This window comes from Callithrix jacchus, chromosome 10, assembly GCF_049354715.1.
Source record: "Callithrix jacchus isolate 240 chromosome 10, calJac240_pri, whole genome shotgun sequence".
Lineage (NCBI taxonomy): Eukaryota > Metazoa > Chordata > Mammalia > Primates > Cebidae > Callithrix > Callithrix jacchus.
The window spans coordinates 105,804,925-105,821,854 of NC_133511.1; the positions used below are offsets into that span (position 1 = coordinate 105,804,925).

The 16,930-nt window shown below is 37.6% G+C and overlaps 1 protein-coding gene across 42 annotated transcripts in view; it reads right to left on the reverse strand.

Annotated features, from left to right (window-relative positions):
* The window catches only part of LRRC4C (leucine rich repeat containing 4C), a 1,379,884-nt gene that overhangs the window by 531,649 nt on the left and 831,305 nt on the right, over positions 1-16,930 (reverse strand). The gene's annotated exons all lie outside the window — the stretch shown is intronic.

A 16,930-nucleotide genomic window follows, 5' to 3' on the forward strand; every position in this document is an offset into this window, starting at 1 on the left:
AGCAAACCTAATAGATGTCTACAGGACTTTCTACTCCAAATCCACAGAATATATATTATTCTCAGCACCACATTACACCTACTCTAAAATTGACCACATAATTTGAAGTAAATCACTCTTTAGCAAATACAACATAATAAAATGTCTTTCAGACCACAGTGCAATCAAATTAGAACTCAGGATTAAGAAACTAACTCAGAACTGCACACTTCGTGGAAACTGAACAACTGGTCCCTGAATGCTGACTGGATAAACAATGAAATGAAGGCAGAAATAAAGATGTTCTTCGAAACCAACAAGAACAAAGACACAACATACCAGAATCTTTGGGACACATTTAAAGCAGCATCTAGAGGGAAATTTATAGCAATAAATGACCACATGAAAAGTAAGGAAAGATCTAACATTGACACCCTCTTGCCAAAAGTGAAAGAGCTAGAGGAGCAAGATCAAAAAACTCAAAACCTAGAAGAAGACAAGAATTAACCAAGATCAGAGCAGAACTGAAGGAAAGAGAGACACAAAATACCCTTTAAAAAATGAATAAATCCAGGAGCTGGTTTTTTGAAAAGATCAAAATAGACAGCTAGCCACACTAATAAAAAAGAAAAGAGAGAATAATCAAATAGATGCAATAAAAAACGATAAAGGGAATATCACCACCAATTCCATGGAAATACAAACTACCATCAGAGATTACTATAAACAATTCTATGAACATAAACCAGTAAACCTGGAAGAAATGAATAAATTTTGGGACACTTACACCCTCTGAAGCCTAAATCAGGAAGAAGTTGAAACCCTGAATAGACCAATAACAAGGGCTGAAGTTGAGGCAGTAATTAATAGCCTATCAACCAAAAAAAGCCCAGATCCAGATGGGTTCACAGCCAAATTCTACCAGACATACAAAGAGGAGCTGGTACCACTCCTTCTGAAACTATTCCAAACAATACAAAAAGAGAGAATATTTCCCAAATCATTTTATGAGACCAATATCATCCTGACACCAAAACCCAGAAGAGACTCAGCAAGGAAAGAAAACTTCAGGTCAATATCCATGATGAACACTGATGCAAAAATCTTCAATAAAATACTGGCAAACCGATTGCAACAGCACATCAAAAAGCTTATCCATCATGATCAAGTAAGATTCATCCCAGTGATGCAATGCTAGTTCAGCATATACAAGACTATAAACATAATCGACCACATAAACAGAACCAAAGACAAAAATCATGATTGTCTCAATAGATGCAGAGAAGGCCTTCAACAAAATTCAACAGAACTTTATGCTAAAAACTCTCAATAAACTAGGTATTGATGGAACGTGTCTCAAAATGATAAAAGCAATTTACTACAAACCCACAGCCAATATCATACTGAATGGGCAAAAACTGAAAGCATTCCCTTTGAAATCTGGCACTAGACGAGGATGCCCTCTCTCACCAGCTTATTCAATATAGTATTGGAAGTTCTAGCCAGAGCAATCAGGTAAGAAAAAGAAATAAAGGGTATTCAATTAGGAAAGGAGGAAGTCAAATTGTCTCTATTTGCAGACGACATGATTATATATTTAGAAGACCCCATTATCTCAGCCCCAAATCTCCTGAAACTGATAAGCAACTTCAGCAAAGTCTCAGGATACAAAATCAATGTGCAGAAATCACAAGCATTCTTATACACTAATAACAGACTAAAAGCAAACCAAATCAGGAGCAAACTCCCATTCACAATTGCTACAAAGAGAATAAAATAACTGGGAATACTACTGGCAAAGGATGTAAAAGACCTCTTCAAGGAGAACTACGAACCACTGCTCAAGGAAATAAAAGAGGAGACAAACAGATGGAAAAACATTCCATGCTCATGGTTAGGAAGAATCAGTATTGTGAAAATGGCCATACGGCCCAAAGTAATTTATAGATTCAACACTATCCCCATCAAGCTACCTACGACCCTATTCACAGAACTAGAAAAAGAACCACCATAAACTTCATTTGGAATGAAAGAGAAATAGCCAAAACAATTCTAAGCAAAAAGAACAAAGCTGAAGACATCATGCTGCTTGCCTTCACATGATGCTACAAGGCTACAGTAACTAAAACAGCATGGTACTGGTAAACAGAGAAATAGACCATGTTTTGGTAAACAGAGATATAGACCAGTGGAACAGAACAGAGGCCTCCAAGGCAACACTACACATCTACAACCATGTGATTTTTGACAAACCTGACAGAAACAAGCAATGGGGAAAGAACTCCCTGTTTAATAAATGGTGTTGGGATAACTGGTTGGCCATGTGCAGAAAACAGAAGCTGGACCCCTTCCTGACAACTTACACTAAATTAACTCCAGAAGGATTAAAGATTTAAATGTAAGACCTAACACCATAAAAACCCTAGAAGAAAATCTAGGCAAAACCATTCAGGACACAGGCATAGGCAAGGACTTCATGACCAAAACACCAAAAGCATTGGCAACAAAAGCCAAAATAGACAAATGGGAACTAATTAAACTCCAGAGCTTCTGTACAACACATGAAACAATCATTGGAGTGAAATGGCAACCAACAGAATGGGAAAAAATTTTTGCAATAAATCCATCTGACAAAGGGTTAATATCCAGAATCTAAGAAAACTAAAACAGATTTTTAAGAAAAAAACAAAACCCATTCAAAAGTGGGTGAAGGACATGAATAGACACTTTTCAAAAGAAGACATATACGAGGCCAACAAACATACAAAAAAGTGCTCATCATCACTAGTCATTAGAGAAATGCAAATCAAAGCTACATTGAGATGCCATCTCATGCCAGTTAGAATGGCTCTCATTAAAAAATCTGGAAACAGATGCTGGAGAAGATGTGGAGAAATAGGAACACTTTTACACTGTTGGTGGGAGTTTAAATTAATTCAACCATTGTGGAAAACAGTGTGGCAATTCCTCAAGGATCTAGAAATAGAAATTCCATCTGACCCAGCAATCCCATAACTGGGTATATATCCAAAGCATTGTAAATCATTCCATTATAAAGACACATGCACATGTCTGTTCATTGCCACACTGTTTACAATAGCAAAGACCTGGAACCAACCCAAATGCCCATCGATGACAGACTGGACAAGGAAAATGTGGCACATATACATCATGGAATACTATGGAGCCATAAAAAATGATGAGTTCGTGTCCTTTGCAGGGACATAGATAAATCTGGTAACCATCATTTTCAGCAAACTGATACAAGAACAGAAAATCAAACACTGCATGTTCTCACTCATAGGTGGGTGTTGAACAGTGAGAACACATGGATACAGGGAAGGGAGCATCACACAGTGGAGTCTGTTGTGGAGGACTAGGGGAGGGACAGTGTGGGGTAAGGAGTTTGGGGAGGAATAACATGGGGAGAAATGCCAGATGTAGGTGACGGGGGCATGGACGCAGTAAACCATATTGCCATGTGTGTACCTATGCAACAATACTGCATGATCTGTACATGTACCCCAGAAGGTAAAGTATAATAAATATTTTAAAATTAAAGAAAAGAAGCTCTGTTATAGTCTTGTTATATAATAATGATATTATTATAATGTATATTATAATTATTATAATTGATAAGTAGTACTTAAAACTATCAATGAAGCATCCTTACCAAATATTATTTCTTTAATGTTATGACAGTCACTTGAAGCAAATACTATTAAGACCATCTTATCAAAGGGAAAACTGAAGTTCTGAAAAGCTAAGTGACTTGGTCAAGGTTACATGTTCAGTAGGTAGCAGTCCTAGATCTGTACTTAAGAACTACTGATTTGAATTACTTTTCTGTTTCTATCACCTTATGCTGCTCAAAAAATATTTGTTAATTAGATTGTGTTAAATGAAAGTACAGCTGTGTATTGAAGGCTGAATTCAAAGCTAGGTGTTTGTTTTGAAAATGCTGGCCCAGACTTAAAAATGAGCATTTTTTGTAATATTTGGGACTGGAGACATATCATTGAATTGATCTAAAGAACACCTCAAAAAGCTCACACGCAGAAAGATTCAGAGAACAGGATGGTAGTTTGGGGATCTCGAACTAAGATTTTGAAAAGTTGCTGAGTTCAAGAAGGAAGTAGATTGATGACGTGGTTTCCTGACACTTTCCATGCAAGAATGCTTCTCTCTCTCTCTCTCTCTCTCATTTTTTTCTGAAATGGAATTTTGTTCTTTTGCCCAGAATAGAGTCAAGTGGCCCAATCTGGGCTCACTGCAACCTCTGCCTTCTGGTTTCAAGCAATTCTCCTGCCTCAGCCTCCCAGGTAGCTGGGATTCCAGGCACCTGCCACTATGCCAGGCTAATTTTTATATTTTTAGTAGACATGGGTTTTCACCATATTGGCCAGGCTGGTCTTGAATGGCTGACCTTGTGATCCACCCACCTTGGGCTCCCAAAGTGCTGAGATTACAGGCATGAGCCACAACACCCAGCCCAAGCAAACATCTCTTTCTATTGGCTTTTGCATATCTGTATTTTGGAGATACCAGAATTAACTCAAGCTGTGTACAATGAAGATGAAAGGAATTCAAAAATGGAACAAGGAAGTGGGGACATAGCTGAGAAGCCACTCTGCATTTTAAATGTAGCTTTAAATACTATAGGAAGAAACTATAGCACTTATGCAACCTTAGGAAGCTCTTGCAAAACCTCACAGAGAAGTGGCATGGAGGACTTCCCATTACTGGACTCAGATATCACAAAGTCACATATTTCATCTTATTTATCTTTGAATCCAACGACCAAGACAGTATGTGGCACTTAGTGAGTAAGTGCTGGTTGATTTCATGGTGGCTCTGGAGGGTCTGAGCAATGAAGATACTTTAGCAATAAAAACCTTCAGGGAAACATCAAATAAACAAGCTCATCAAAGGTAAGAAATGTGCAGCAGATAAAAGCATAGACTTTAGAATGGGGGTTTGTTTTAATCCGAACTCAGCTCCTTCTTCCCTAATTAAAATGCAATCCCTTTTTATCTTTGCCGAGCCTACTTTGGGTTTTTCTCTTAACAATTTTATGTCTGTTTTTCTCTTCCTATTATTTTTCTAATAATAAATGCAAATAAAACTTACTTTTCTAAGTTTCAGTAAGTGGTAGCATAAATATGTGGATAAGCAAATGAATACTGGATCAGGGAAGGTCCATAGGACACTACCAGATTCAAAGAGAGAAGTCTTCTTTGTTCAGAGAACGTGAAGAAATAGAAATACGTATATATATATATATATACACTCACAGACACACCCAAGTACCTTACATGCGCTTTGGAAAAAGAGGCCTTGATCTACATCTTAGCTCAGCAAAGTTAGTTTCCTTCCTTCCTTCCTTCCTTCCTTCCTTCCTTCCTTCCTTCCTTCCTTCCTTCCTTCCTCCCTCCCTCCCTCCCTCCCTCCCTTCCTTCCTCTCTCCCTCCCTCCCTCTCCCCTTCTCTCTCCCTTCCTTCCTCCCTCCCTCCCTCTTCCCTTCTCTCTTCCTTCCTTCCTTCCTCCCTCCCCTTTTCTCTCCCTTCCTTCCTCCCTCCCTCCCTCTTCCCTTCTCTCTTCCTTCCTCCCTCCCTCCCTCCCCTTTCTCTCTCCCTTCCTTCATTTCTTCCTTCCTTCCTCTTTCTTTCTTTCCTTTTCTTCCTTCCTCCCTTCCTCCCACTCACCCCACCTCCCTCCCTCCCTCGCTCCCTCCCTCTTTCTTCCTTTCCTTCCTTCCTTTCTCTCTCTCGCTCTTTATCTTTTCTTTCTTTTTCTCTCTCTCTCCTTCTTTCCTTCCTTCTTTCTTTCCTTTCAAGATGGAGTCTCACTCTGTAGCCCAGGATGGAGTGCAGTGGTGCAATCTCATCTCACTGCAACCTCCTCTATCTGGGTTCAAGTGGTTCTCCTACCTCAGCCACCCTAGTAGCTAGGATTACAGGTGCCTACCAACCCACCCAGCTAATTTTTGTATTTTTGGTAGAGACAGGGTTTCACCATGTTGGCCAGGCTGGTCTCAAATGCCTGACCTCAGGTGATCCATCTGCCTTGGCCTCCCAAGGCACTGGGATTACAGTGATGAACCACAGCACCCAGGCCCAAGTTGTGTTTCTAAGCTCCCGTTACCACTGCTACAAAATGGGAATAAGAATATCTAACAGAAATAGATCAATAACATACATTATTTTAGGGAAATGGAGTTGTAGAAAAATTTTACTATTTATATTTATATTTCTGTAATGTTTGATTTATATTATGAGTATTTTATAGGCAGAAAATCAATAAAGTTATAAAAATGAAATACATATATGGAAAAATGAATTCCTGAATTAAAAACTTATTTTGAAGACTAATTAAAATGGGTACAAAGTTTGATAAATAGTGGCACTTGTAAATGTACATCCTTTTCTTCCATTATGTATAAAATTGTGGGTGGGGTATTGTGCCAGGTTGCAGTAACACTTGGAAGACTATTTCTCACAATTAGCCTCCAGGGTTTTTGGTTTTTTTTTTTCAATTTAAGGACCAGTGGAAGTGTTAGTGTGAGGTTAAATGTTTCAGCATAAAAGACTGACTAAAAAAGGATGGAAAACTGTAGGAAAACACTATCAACTAAGTGGTTCTTTCAATAACGATTCCTAATTCTTAGGCTTGAAACTAAAGATTACAAATTTGTGTTTATGCTCGGATGCTTAAAGAAGCTTGGCTTTTCACAGTTAAAGATATTATAACTTCATATATATATATGTATGTATGTATATATATGTCAAATAATCTTTAAGTTTGTTGCAGATGAAAGGAAGTTGGTTTTAGAATTTATAGATTTCATTAAATAAATGTTGTTTCCTCAAATGATCTATGAAGAACTACCAGAATCAAATATTTAAATATTATTAGCAAGTACCACACATGTGCAGGAAAATGCTACTTTCTGACAAGTCTGACAACTAAGATGTCCATACTAACATTTAGACATAATTTATTTTAGAAATCAATGCTTAGCTGGGGGCAGTGGCTCACACCTTTCATCCTAGCACTTTGGAAGTTCAAGGCAGGAAGATCCTTCAAGCCTGGGAGTTAGAGATCAGCCTGGGAAACATAGTGTGACTTTATCTCTTTAAAAAATAAGAAAATGTAAAACACTATTAGCCAGGCATGGTGGTGCATGCCTGTAGTCTCAGCTACTTGGGAAGTTGAGGCAGGTGACAGGGGTATTGCTTGAGTCCAGGGACTTGAATTACAATAAGCTATAATAGTGCCATTGTACTCCAGACTGGAAAACAGAACAAGACATTGTCTGTAAAAAAATAAAAAAGAGAGAAAGAAAGAAATGCCTTATTTTTACATATGTGGCTAACAAACCTTAGAGTCTCTTTATTAAGATTAATGTGATCTCACTTTAGCCAGTTTTAAAGAAAAAAGAGTCCATGGTTAATTACAAAACATGTTTACTCTCTGATTTACAGACTCCTTCTCATAGCCTAAGTCAGTTTTATGAAAATATTTCCAACACCCCTATCCCTCCAGTCAAAATAATAAAGCAAATCAAGATGCAATAGCTTTAATAGTCAGGCAATATTTAAAAGTCCTTCTTTACACCAGTTTCACCCAGGTCATCCATGATAGAATTTTCAACCTTGACCTCCAGTACCCTAAGTGAATATGTGTTACTGAAATGAATTTCAAACTCAATTGTAATTAAAGCTAGTTGTCTACTGGAAGATTTTTCTTAAGCTTTCCCAAATACATCCCAAGGTCCTGGTGAATAGGCCTCATTAAATTTCTTAGCTGCTCTAGAGTTTCTCAGGCTTTGAGAGCTAAGTGATGCTTACTGTTGAAGCCTTGCTAAAGGAGTTCACCTCAAATAGGACAGAAAGAATATATACACAGATACATACACAGTAGTAGGTTTACAAAACTACAAGATATGTCTACCAAAATGCAGCGTCAACTCAAGGGGCTCATAATCAGTAGGGCAAAGTCAGAAGAAAATTCTACATAAAGATGCTATTCACTCCAGTAATTGAAGCAGAGCCTAAATTTTACAGGCAGAAGTAGAGAAAAAACAATTCAGGAAGAGAGAACAATATAAGCAAAAAGTAGATGTATAAAAAGGAGGGCACAATCTCATGCCTGGTGTGCCTTGGCCCAGACAAGCAGGAAAACATGAACCTCTCCGACACTGGGGCAATGAAGGTCTAAGGTGGACCTGTCTCAGGTGAAGTGCAATGAGCAGCCTCGGACCCTTCCTGCTCACCTAGGTTGTGTGCATGAAGCCAAGGAGGTTTTTCTCCCACTGGACATCTATCTCAGTGGCCTGCTGCCAACACATCTCTACCTATTGTGGAAAAGGAGTACATGGAGCAACTGAAGATGACCCCATGGCAGGAGTCCAAGGCACTCAGCCTAAGGAGTATGGCTGATGGGTAAGTGAGATCTAGGTGAGAGACTAAACCTCTTTTTCAGGAAGAGCAAGTTAAAATGGATCTGGGAAAACTACACTATCTTAGGGTTCATTAAGTACAGAGACATTGGTATCGGCATCTCAGAAAGTCAAGGAAAACCAACTAAAGCCCAATACCGTCAGAAAGGCTCAAAATGATATACAACAAGCAGTCTGAGTATTGAGAAGTGGCACTAGGATTTAACTGTCAGTGTTCTCTTAAATATCCCAAATGCCTCCAGATGGGCAGGTCACCATCTAGCATACATATCAGGCTTTCTTGAAAAGGTGGCTGTAGTAAATAACATGCAACAGGGATAACCCATGGCATCTTCAACTAGACAGTGAAAATGACATCTCAGGAGTGGCCAGATGAGATCTTTCCTAACTCACTCAGAGCCAAAGATTCATTTTATTCATGAAAATGTCCACAGTTATTTCTGGGAATCTCAGTCCTGTATTGCCTGGGAAATGTTCACTCACGCTATCTTCTTCGGCAAGATGCCATGCTACGGTCTTTCTTGGCAGTGGGCACCCTGAGAATGCTGGTCTGAGGCAGTCATCTTCCTCTGATGGCCTTTCAAGATTTTCAGTTGACAATATTGCACTGGTACCACCAATTCTGTGATAGGAGAATCTTTCCCTCCTGATTTTAGCATCTGGGCCCCCAGAGCAGCAAGGTTCATCTCCAGGTTAACTACTCCAGTAACTTAGATTCTTCAGTTTCTGTTCTAACTCTATCAACATTTAAAAGTGCTTTTTAGCAAAACTAAGTTTTATACCATCTTCTCCATTTCTTCCCTCCTGGGCAACTCTATCTACACATCTGCCTCTTCTAATGTTTAAGCTAATTTTTATAAAAGTTACCCTCTCCTATGTAGTTTCAAAGTCCACCAATTCTATGGTAGGCAATCTCTAAATTTCAGTCTGGACATGATTAGATCACGTGACTAAGTATAGAATGAAAACAGGTCACCAATATTTGTAGAGTCCTTTCATATAGATTACATTGTTCCAACTGACAATTATCCTTTGAAATAGAACTATTTATTTTTGCATCTCCTTCATCTTAAATTTACTACAGTTAACAACCACTTCCTTATCTTTCACCCCAAATCTCTCTTTCCTCAGAACTCTCTACCTCAGTAAATGAAACTTCAAAGCTTCCACTTACTCAGACCAGACATGTTGGAGTTCTTCTTAATCTCTTTCTTATATCTGTCTTAAATCATGCCACAGGCCGGGCGCGGTGGCTCAAGCCTGTAATCCCAGCACTTTGGGAGGCCGAGGCGGGTGGATCATGAGGTCAACAGATCGAGACCATCTTGGTCAACATGGTGAAACCCCGTCTCTACTAAAATTACAAAAAATTAGCTGGGCATGGTGGCACGTGCCTGTAATCCCAGCTGCTCAGGAGGCTGAGGCAGGAGAATTGCCTGAACCCAGGAGGCGGAGACTGCGGTGAGCCGAGATGGCGCAGTTGCACTCCAGACTGGGTAACAAGAGCGAAACCCCGTCTCAAAAAAAAAAAAAAAAAAAAAAAAAAAAAAAAAAAAAAAAAAAAAAAAAAAATTATGCCACAAATTCGATCTACTCGAAATATATATAGAATCAAACCCATTCTTACCACTTTCACCTCTACCACCATGGTCCAAGAAATTATCATCTTCCACCAGGATTAGAGTAATAGTCTGCTAATTGTTCTCTCTTCCACTCTCATCTCCCTTCAGACTATAGGCATCACAGAAGACAGGGTGATTAGCACCCTCTCCCAGTCCTTCTCACTTCCAGGACTTCACTCCTTAATTCTAGGACTGGCTAATCTATAGCCCTTTGTGTTCCTCAAATGCATAAATTATGCCTCCACCTCAAGACCTCTACACTTGTTTCCTCTACTGGAAAAGATTTTCTCCTATATATTTGCATGCCTCTGCTTCTCACCTCTTTCCTAGCTTTCTCAGCTTCACAATGATTCCTTCCCTGACTGTCAGTTTAAAATTGCAATCTGCTCCCATGCAAGCATTACCTGTTCCTTATCTAGTTTATATTTTTCTGAAGAAATTATCCCCCATTCAACATAACATATTTACTTACAATTATTTTGTTTTTTTTTTTTTTGCTTACTGACTGTCGCTGTCCACTACAATATGGGTATGTGAGGGTTGGTATTTGTATTTGTGTTGTTCTCTGCTATATCTTCAAAGCCAAGAATAGTGCTTGACTGATGGGGAGTGTTCAATAAACATTTGTGGAATTACTGAATTAATCAATACATACTAAGCAATGCGTGTATCTGGAGAATTACTGAAATGTGCTCCATTTTTTCCTCTGTAATTCACTGGCTCTTGACTTAGTGCATAAGTCTCTCTTAGTCATAGTCTCATTTATAAAACAAAAATAATTTTAAGGATGTTTACTAAAATGAATAAATGTGAAAAGGTCTAGGTAGGGCATAGTATACATGAAACAGATGGTGATTGCTATTGCTGTTTCTAAAATATGTTTAATAACCTGTGGGATGCCATTTTCAATCTTAATTAAATAGAGGAAGTTCTACTTTTTCCTGCAAAGAATGAAGGCACATGAATTAATTAAAATATATAAAATAATACATGTGACATCATCCAGCTCAGAGTCTAATCCACAGAAAGTCTATAATAAATGGTTTTTTCAATTGGTCAGGTTCTTTTTTTTCTTTTTTATAAAATTCTATGCTGTACTACATTTTGTGACTTCAAAAGTAGTTTAGCATCATGGGGAATTGGAAGGATTTCATAAATTATAAGACTTAATATACCATGTTGCTAAAAGGATACCTTGCCTGGGGCTTTCTATTCAGTTTTTGAGCTTGTAGTGGCCAAAAATAAGGATTTTTCCAGGCAGGCCTAACAGCTCTGAGGCTCTGAGGTGGTGGCCCTCTGTTGAAGAGATTTCTTCAGGAAAATCCTCAAGGCCTTCCTTGGTTTTTATTTCCTATTAAAAGGATGGGAATTCCTAGTGAGGCATTCTTACGATATTTTATCTTGCAAATAACCTACCCCCCAAAAGTAACATTTTGTTAGGATTGCTGGAAACAAACAAACAAAAAAAACACCTCTAGTTACCAATGAAATCATGTCAGCTAATCAGCAAATATAGTATCACATGGTATAATTTTCTTTTGCCAAATCAAATAAAGGCAAGTTAGACTTTTACCAGTAGGATACCAAAGCCCCCTTTCACTGCCCTGCATCATCCTGTGAGGGAATATTCTGCACTTCTCTTCCCAACTCAGTCTTCAGTGACATCACACTGGTGGGTGAAATGGCTATAGGGGCAGTAGACACACCACAGAAACATGCAAGTATTACACATGTTACAAATTAGAGCCATATTTGTTCTCAGAGAGCTGATTTTGCAGTACACCACTGGTTCCACCTTGTTATTTTCAAGCGCATGAAATAAACACCCATTCGCTCGAAAACTGGTTATTGCCGTGCCTTCTTTTTGTGAGGCACGCAATTTAGGAGTCGCTCTCTGTAATAGATGCATACCATTTGATTGCATAGAATTCGTGTCTCAAATTGTTTTACTGCCTTAAAATTTCTGCTTTATGCTTTGGTTTCTTGAACAGTAAATGTGTTCTGTGAAACGTTTTGCTTTACTGCAGTGATATTTCATTGTATTTGCAACATGAATATGGAGCTTAAAGATGTAAAATGTAAGAAATCAAGCATAACGAACTCCTGTGATTTTTTAGCATATTTGTCACTGGATAAGAAAAAGTTGAGGGGAAATTATCATTGTTTCACCTAGTGGGTTAAACAGGATTGGAGCTTTCACGTGGGTGATTTGTTTTTTCAAAGAGTTCTTCAGATCCACCTGGAAACTCCTGAAATTATGTTTGCTAAGTTGGAATATGTCAAGGAGATGCAATTGCCCTGCTTATATACTCAGTTGGTTATCTATCGCGTCTCAGACCTTAACGAGGTCATGTGAAGGGAGCTTAGAAAAACCGGCTAAATCATGTATCACACAGTCAGAAAAACTGCAAAATCACATTCAGGTTGATGACAATAAAGTTCCTGCTATTCTTTTACACATATTTTTAATACTCTTAATTTTTATTAGATTTTATAATTCTAGATTAACTTTGAAAATAAAATAAATATTTTGTTTAGATATTTTTTATGAGCTTTTTACTTTCCAACTTCATACAAGTCATTTTATTTCTATCCTATTTTGTTTTACTGTAGTGAGGGAAGAAATATTCTGCAACACAAATTTTTAGATTTGTCTTTTCTCATGAACTAATACCTCTATCATGTTAGGTCCTTTTTAGAAAGATGCAATATTTTTCTTCAAGGGGTGAAGCTTTTCAAATACCTACAAAAACAAATATAAACTATATTTTTTCTATATTATTATTTTAAAAAGGACAAAAAACCCATAATGTTTAAAGTAGGTTATAACAATAGAAATCTGTCTTCCTAACTAAAGATTGTTATTTTTTATTTCTAAGTTTCCAATAACAATACTTATGTTGTTTCATAATATCCATATATATTTTTAAATGATATTTTAATTCTGAATAGAATAAAGTTAGAATCAAAAATACATTGTAAGAATACCTGGCAAATTTAAAAAATCTAATAAACTTTGTACCTCTCAAAGCCCACGTAACAAGGTAGTTTTCTGTTAGTATAGACTATTGTTTATATTGAGTACAATATAGCACTTTGAATATTTCAATTTGTGGCAACTACAAAGTTTAAGGCAGATAAAACTACTGCCATAAGATTCCAAATTCTTGGGAGCTTGAAGTTTATAGTTCTCAGCCTAACTTTCTATATAGGGAACCTATCAAAGTGAATTTATATAAAGGAAGGTATACAAGAATAAATATACTTGACTATTTTATGTTCTATTCTTATTCTCATTCTTCACTGAAAATTGCTTGTAAATATAAATTTAAGTATGAAGTAAAAATCATCCTTCTTCAAACCCCACTCTATTTATTTTATAGCACTAGACACTCATGAAAAGCTTTTCAGTCAAAGAGCAAGCTAACCAAATGAAAACCAGAATTTTACTATTATTATTATTATTAATCTCGTGAGTATTCACTATTTGGGAAGCCCCGTAACTAAACATTACCTTATCAAATATGTGAAGTCAAGGTTGAAGCTCTCTAAGAGTTTATAACATAGGTCAGAAAGGGGTCTCTTTTTGTCTGTTAGGAGCAGAGACCTCTACTGCTTTCTCAGCATCTCCTTGCCTTGCATTAAACATGGCTTACTTTTTGCTCCATCAGGGTTTGTAGTATCAGCGTTACTGCTTGCTCTCTAGCAGGGTTCCTGCTGGTTTGCCTCTGGCATCCCTAGTTTAAGAGTGAAATGCTGGAGAGTTTGTTAGCTGTGACTCCAACTTTCTGTCAAGGCATTTTTATATTTGTGAATAGTTATTTCCTTAGGTACCTGGACAGTCATTGTTTGTGTAATTCCCCAGCTTCATAGACTATATAATAAATTGACAAATTTATTCAGAACTCTTCCGTGGGTGATGTTTAAGGTTAATTTTAATGCTCATTTTCAAGGACATCCGTGTTAAATCTTGTCAACACATGATTCTTTTATTTTTAACTGATTGAAATCATTTTATTTTTGCTTGTGTGTGATGGGTGTGTGGGACTGACATTTGACCCAAAGGCTACCAGTCTCTATATATGGTATAACATGAGGCTATTGCCGTTGACATTTGGGGTAAGAGAGTATATGATTTAAGACATTTAATCTTAACATTTATTACAAGTATATGTGTAAAGAATGATGTTTGCCTTTCTTCTGCTGCTATCAAAACAAGAATACTAATCACCTGAGTTCATTTGTAGAGATAGAAATTTACATAAATAATTCTCTAACTTGATAAAAAATAAAGAAATATGAAATGTGAGCATATTGTATCTAGAAATGCTACAGAATTTTTTTTCTGTAGAAGTTTTGGAAGACATAAAACAGATTACTTCCCATCAGCAGAATGTGATCTCTCTCCCTCTGTTAACTCTCATAGCAAGCCATGTGTGATGACTAATGTGCTACATTAGGCACTAGCAGCAGACAAAGATGAACAAGACACTGCCTTGCTCTGAGAGATTTTTACCTTGTATGTTATAGTTATATTGATCTATTTTATCACTGTTAATGGCCCTGTATTACTTGATAACTATTTCTGTATCATACATATTTATGGCCCACTCAGTGCCTAGAATAATTAACACATAGACCAATTTGTTAAATGAATTTATTTAATAATTATTCTTTTATCCAATAATTATTTGTAAGCTCCTACTATTTAAGGTAGTTATCTTTTTAAGGTGGTTTTGCATGTGTTCTTACCTTGCCAGGAAATAAACTTAGTAGAGGTTTTTGTTTTGTTTTGTTTTTTGAGATGGAGTCTCACTCTGTCTCCCAGGCTGGAGTCGAGTGGCACAATCTCGGCTCACTGCAACCTCCACCTCCCGGGTTCAAACGATTCTTCTGCCTCAGTCTCCCAAGTAGCTGGGACTACAGGCGCCCACCACCATGCCTGGCTAAGGTTTTGTATTTTTAGTAGAGACGGGGTTTCACTGTGTTAGCCAGGACCATCTTGATCCCCTGAACTTGTGATCCATCTGCTTTGGCTTCCCAAAGTGCTGGGATTACAGGCATGAGCCATCACACCCAGTCCAAGTTTTGTTTTGTTTGTAAATTTATAGTTCCACCTTTATTATTATGCTAATATTTTAGACATCAAAATAGAGCCATCAAAATATCTGCAAAAATTCTTCCAAGGGATTTCCACTTAGAGAAGGATAGAATTAACCTTTTTGTTCCTTCCTATTTATCCCATTAACTGCAACCAAAAAATCCCAGACATTACATTCGAAAACTGTACAAGAAGACCTTGAAAAGTGCAGGGAAGAAAGGAGACCACACAGGAAGCTCTGGACCCAAGTAATGACATGGTGGTGAGCTCCGGGATTTTTGTTTTGGTTCCATATATCCTATATTTGGAGCTGAAGAGATCAGAAACCCAGAAATGACAATAGGTACATATATACACACACAGAGAGAAACAACATCTGACTCTTCCTAGCCAAAGGACAAGGAAAGGGCAACTTAATAAGATAGAAAAATTGGAGGCAATTAACACTTTCGTCCACCCATACCTAAGAGAAAAAAGTATGGCCTTATCCCTACCTAAGCCATCAATGTCCTAATGAATAATTTGCATTTCTGCCTTCACCAGGCTCTGACAAGATCTCCCCACTTTCTACCAGGGTAGTGTCAAAGAAGATCACATAGAAGCCAGGACATTCATCCCTGCCAAGGCAGCAACCAGGCCACCTTCTACCCTTTGTATCATCAGTGGAGATAACATAGGAATCCTGAACTTCTACCCCTACCATTCCTACATGTTGGGATGGTGTCACACTAGGCTTAGAGGAGAGTCAGGACTTTCACCGCCACCCAGCAATAACGACACAAATACCCAACCCCCCTACCGCCACCACCAGAGTGTCAGTGGTGGATGAGTTGTTTATAGTTACAAGGTATTCCTGTTCTTCCCAGGCAGGGAGGTATCAAGGAAAGTCTAGTGGAAGCTGGAAGTCCTGTCCATGCCAGTAGTAATAAAGAGCCCTTGCCCGCTCATATATCAGCAGGGAACAGGTAAAGAAACATGAGCTTCTACCTCCAACTGTCATTAATTCTACTTCCACTTCCCCTACTGGAGCAATACTGGAGAAAGCCAGCTAAAACTGAAGGTTTAAACAAGATCCAGAATCTCATAATGTCATACCCAAAATGTCTAGGTTTCAACTGCAAACTACTTATTACACCAACAATCAGGGAGATTTTAATGAAATGAAAAAAAAAAAAAAATTTGGTGCTAATACCAAGGTGAGCAAATGAACCCCCAGCAAATGCCAGAGGCAATTAAATAACATTTGACCTCAGTTTCATACCTTATAAAAATTAATTCAAGGTTCAGGGGAAACTTGCCATAGCCTGGTGAAGGTAAAAATGCAGATTATTCATTAGGGCATTGATGGCCTAGATGGGGATAAGGCCAAATTTTTTCTCTTATGTATGGGTGGATGAAAGTGTTAATTGCCTCAAATTTTTCTATCTTCTTAAGTTGCTTTGGCTAGAGAGAGTCATATGTTGTTTCTCTGTGTGTGTATGATTATGCACTTATACCTGATAAATAAAACTATAAAACTTTTGGGAAAAAAACATAGAAGATAAACTTTGGAGGCTATACTAGGAAAAGAGTTCCTAAACTAATAGCTTGGCCCATAAAGGGCAAAACTGATAAATGGGATTTTATCAAAATTTAAATCTTTTTTCTGTAAAGGCTTAAGAGGCTGAGAGCACAAGCTACAGACTGAGAGAAAATATTTGCAAACTAGTTATTTAATAACGATTAATATACAGAAAATATAAAAAAATTATCAAAATGCAGCTGTGA